General features: G+C 35.0%; 1 pseudogene across 4 annotated transcripts; it reads left to right on the top strand.

Moving 5' to 3' along the window:
• The first annotated feature begins 248 nt into the window (after positions 1-248).
• Positions 249-4,475, top strand: LOC149537921 (nuclear transcription factor Y subunit B-1 pseudogene; annotated as a pseudogene). Of its 4 annotated transcripts, XR_016356503.1 has the most exons (3): positions 2,754-3,161; positions 3,252-3,354; positions 3,721-4,475. The product of XR_016356503.1 is annotated as a nuclear transcription factor Y subunit B-1 pseudogene, transcript variant X2 (transcript). The 4 variants fall into 4 exon arrangements; XR_016356504.1 differs by lacking the exons at positions 2,754-3,161; positions 3,252-3,354 and adding an exon at positions 249-341; XR_016356502.1 differs by lacking the exons at positions 2,754-3,161; positions 3,252-3,354 and adding an exon at positions 352-457.
• Positions 4,476-4,682: the final 207 nt, after the last annotated feature.

The raw sequence follows: 4,682 nt of genomic DNA, 5'->3' as shown, positions 1-4,682 counted from the left end.
CATTGTCCTTCTAACTGAGAGAAATTTTAATCCACAAACGATGCCCTCAACATTTGTGTACAAGGCAAGGCAAGGGAACATACGAATTTCTTTTCTTGTTGACTCAAATGAAATGAATGATATTATAGAATCTTTTTGAGTGGCAGCACATTGCAGATTGATGTAGTTGTTGGCGTTCATGCGGGATTCATCCTCTGCAACATCAAGCACATGTCACTTACATTCATTTTAATCTTTCGCTTTATCTCATACCCAATTGCTTTTTCTTGGAAATTATTGCAATACAACCCTAATATCTTACATCATGAGCTAAGAGAGCACTTTTCTCCTGTTTTCTTCTGGTATAAATAATGGATCTTCTTCTTCTGTCCTCATTGTATTGATGTTCTTAAAGTTTATAACTTTCTTCCATATCTCTTCAATCGGCATAGATACTATTGAACATCCTGTTCTTCAGGTAATATGTTAGCATTTGTCGAAAAGAATGTCTTTACTTTTTCAGAGTGCGGGTCAGTGTGCTTTTCTCTTTTGAAGTACCTTTGTTTTGGGTTCACCATTGTTTTTGTTGCATATTGATTGGTACATGTATGGGAGGAAGTCTGCATGCATTTCACGATTTCATAATCTATGAGTTTTTGTTTGTGTTTTAGTCAAAAATGTATTGCAAATGTGTTTCAAGGAAACTGCTATTGAGTATTGTTTTGTTTTATAACAAAACAACATATATTCATATTCATTCCAAATTTTTATCATACATATTTCACTGTTATAATTATACGTCCTTACCTGAGCAAGCTAAAGAAGGTGAAGGTGGTTTTCGAGCTTGTGTAATGGGAGGTGAAATCCTGAATATCATGAGGAGGATTAGGAAGAAAAATGCCCACCAACTGCGTTTCATGTTTTTCCACAGAAATGAAGAGAGAGTACGCTGTTTGAATAGAGATGGATTTGAATAAATAAATGCTACGGTGTTTGAATAGTGACAAGATTCCAATAAATAAATACTACGAGGAGTGTTAAGCGCGTGGGAAGTCACGGATATATATAGCCTCTGGTAGTCAGAAAATGAATCAATGCATCAAGCTCGAATATCTGTTGATTTAATTGATCCATTGCTACCATTTCCAAGAATGGATTTTGACAGCCACGTTTAACAAAGGCGAATGGATAGCTAAGAATAAGATTCTTTCAATAATTCAGTGTTTTCAAACAGAGTATTTGGACAGGTTGGTAAGTTATAAAAACTTATATATTTAAATTATTGCCCATGGGGTTGCTGAAAACATTTGGAAATATGTAATTTTTAAAATATCATGTTTAGTCGATAATAAGACAAGAGTATCAACTTTCCCTCCTATAGTTTTAGCGTGCAGACTTGAAATCAAATGAGTTTTCCAACGGTCATCACAAAGTATAAGTATGTTTATGCACAATTAATGAATGTAACCGTTGAGCGAAGTTTTAGCCACGCACTGTCCTTCTAACTGAGAAATTTAATCCACAAATGATGCCCTCAACATTTGTGTACATGGCAAGGCAAGGGAACTTATGAATTTCTTTTCTTGTTGGCTCAAATGAAATGAATGATATTATAGAATCTTTTTGAGTGGCAGCACATTGCAGATTGATGTAGTTGTTGGCGTTCATGCAGGATTCATCCTCTGCAACATCAAGCACATGGCACTTACATTCATTTAAATCTTTCGCTTTATCTCATACCCAATTGCTTTTTTTGGGAAATTATTGCAATACAGCCCTAATATCTTACATCATGAGCTAAGAGAGCACTTTTCTCCTGTTTTCATCTGGTATAAATAATGGGTCTTCTTCTTCTGTCCTCATTGTATTGCTCTTCTTAAAGTTCATAGCTCTTTCTTCGATATCTCTTCAATCGGCATAGATATTATTGAACATCCTGTTCTTCAGGTAAGATGTTAGCATTTGTCGAAATAATGTCTTTACGTTTTCAGAGTGTGGGTCAGTGTGCTTTTCTCTTTTAAAGTGCCTTTGTTTTGGGTTCGCCGTTGTCTTTGTTGCATATTGATTGGTACATGTATGGATGGAAGTCTGCATGCATTTCACGATTTCATGATCTATGAGTTTTTGTTTGTGTTTTAGTCAAAAATGTATTGCAAATGTGTTTCAAGGAAACTGCTATTGAGTTATTAGAATGCACCAATGTGTGTGTTAGTGTATGAGAATATCTTATGCGTTTGTGCATAATGCATGGATACCATTTGAGTATTTCAAGATGTCTTGTTCAGGAAAAGCTATTTGACAAAAATGTGAGAAGCTTGTTCTTTTTGTTTGAAATAGAACAGATGGGTATTTTTTAGAGGGTCTATTGATAGGAGGCTTCCTTTTTAAGTTATGGATGTTCTGAAACAGTCATGTACGGGAAGGTATGTTTGTTTGCATGCGAGAACACGTGAATATACAGTCTACACTTTTGCATTCTTTTTTCATTTCATTATGCAAAAAGCTACAATTAATATCCTCTATGTTCTGCTGTTGTCTACTGAGTTTTTCAGGTTTGGTTATCCTTTTTGAAAATGGGCTAGACCGAATACTTTGTTTTGGATTAGATGCAAATATTTTCTTGAAAAACGAGCTCCTAGATTGACATTTAGTATTCTACAATTGATGAGGTTTAATAAAATATATTGCCCTATTAGTTTTTCTTAGTTTTTCAACCTATTTAATTATTAAGTCTATCAGACTTTCACAATTCATATCTATGTATATATTCTTGTTGGAATTTGATTGTGTAAATTTTTTTTATTACTAATGTTTCCAATCATACTACATGATCTATCATCAGAATGTAAGAAAGTAAAGGAACATGAATCATGCATCTGACTAAAAAATATTTACACAATAGATCCCATAAAGAATTTATTCTATTTAACCATATTCTTATGACATCTGTTTTCAAATAATGAACTTCTCTACAGGAGAATTCTTAGTCATGCCCTGTTCTTAAGTTATTGGGCACCTAAAGCTAAAGTGCACAATCATCTAGATATGAATACAGAAAGTGAAAATAGTATTCTGCTTTAGACAGGCCCCTGAACAACACCTTACAGTTTCCGAGGAAAGGATTCTGAATATATTTTGGGATCTGACTCATGATGGCCTTCATGAGCAATCAGTATAATGAGGTCTATTTATTCACGCTTAAGTACATTATCTAGGCTATTGTTTCCAATATAGAGGAAATATGCACAATAATCTTTCTTTGTTTTGGGCAGGCAGTACATCAGTCGTGCTAGAACATACAAAAATAGGGTCTATAATTATTTCTCATCTTTTCCAGTTTACACTCAAGTGCAAGGCGAGATTTCCATGGAGCTTGTACTATTCTACTCTGTGGGATCTTCTTTGACTATTGATATTTTATAGTACTTGCAGAGGCCTTGTATATTGGTGGGGGCTATGTCGTTAATCACATTTAGAAGAAATGCTTAGTTTATTTCTTATAAGTTGAAAAATGTTATATAAAGAAAATGGATGTTTTGGTTGGATAGCCCAACCACTAGCTTGTACATTACAATATATTGTATAATACAAGCATGAGGCATATTAGGCAGTTTTACTTTATATAGAGAAACAAGTAGCTTCTGGTTTAAATTGTGTATGAGTTTTATTTTATATCTAGTCAGTGTTAGAGCATTTTTTTTATTGTCTTTCTTATGAGATATGTGCCTCTTGTCTTTGTAGATATGATGTCCGAAGTGGAAAGCCCAAAGAGCCAGGAAAGCAGGAACTCTGACGATGGTGAGAGGGAGAACTGTGGTGCGAGGGAGCAAGATAGGTTCATGCCCATTGCCAATGTGATCAGGATAATGAGAAAAGTGCTCCCTACTCATGCCAAGATATCTGATGATGCAAAGGAGACCATTCAGGAATGTGTGTCTGAGTACATAAGCTTCATCACCGGTGAAGCAAATGACCGTTGCCAAAGAGAGCAGAGGAAAACCATAACTGCAGAGGATGTTCTTTGGGCCATGAGCAAATTGGGGTTTGATGATTATGTTGAGCCGCTCGCCATCTATCTGCAAAAGTACAGAGAAATTGAAGGTGAGCATAGAGGGTCTATCAGAGGGGAGCTCCTTCCAAGGAAAGAAACGAATGCTCTTGCTTTGTCTGCTGGTTTTCAAATGGGTCATCAGGGCCTCTATGGAGCCTCAGGACGCGGATATTACAAGGACTCAATGCCAAGTTCAAATAGCAAATACGATCCCTATGCCCAGTACAAGTGATATTGATCCAAAATGAATAGTTGTCTTTGAGTTTCATTTTGTCAATTCCCTAAAGGCTCTGTTACATTACATGGGCTGCATCTCTTTTCAAGTGTGAAGTTTTTCTGAGGTACAATTACCCACAATTTGCTATGAAGGGCATGAAGGAAAATTTTCTATCAGTTGAACTCGATGAACGATTTGCCTTGCTTTTATTCTAACTTTTGTTTTCCATGATATTTATGTTAACAATATCAGATTGAACAATTTGCTCTAACTTTTGTTTATGAAAGATATTTTTGATGACATCATTATTTCAGCAATCTTTTTGTAAGTATCAGTTTGTTTCTGGATATTTTTGTTTCCTTAACCTAGATACACTATTATATATATTTTGATATGCTTTGATCTGTGGGTACTATAAAAATACATGTTTTGATT

The sequence above is a fragment of the Cupressus sempervirens genome, chromosome 9, assembly GCF_028749045.1.
Source record: "Cupressus sempervirens isolate cs-2001-9-10 chromosome 9, ASM2874904v1, whole genome shotgun sequence".
NCBI classification, from domain to species: domain Eukaryota; kingdom Viridiplantae; phylum Streptophyta; class Pinopsida; order Cupressales; family Cupressaceae; genus Cupressus; species Cupressus sempervirens.
Note: the sequence above shows the minus strand (reverse complement) of the source record. Positions and strands in the feature narration are given on the sequence as shown.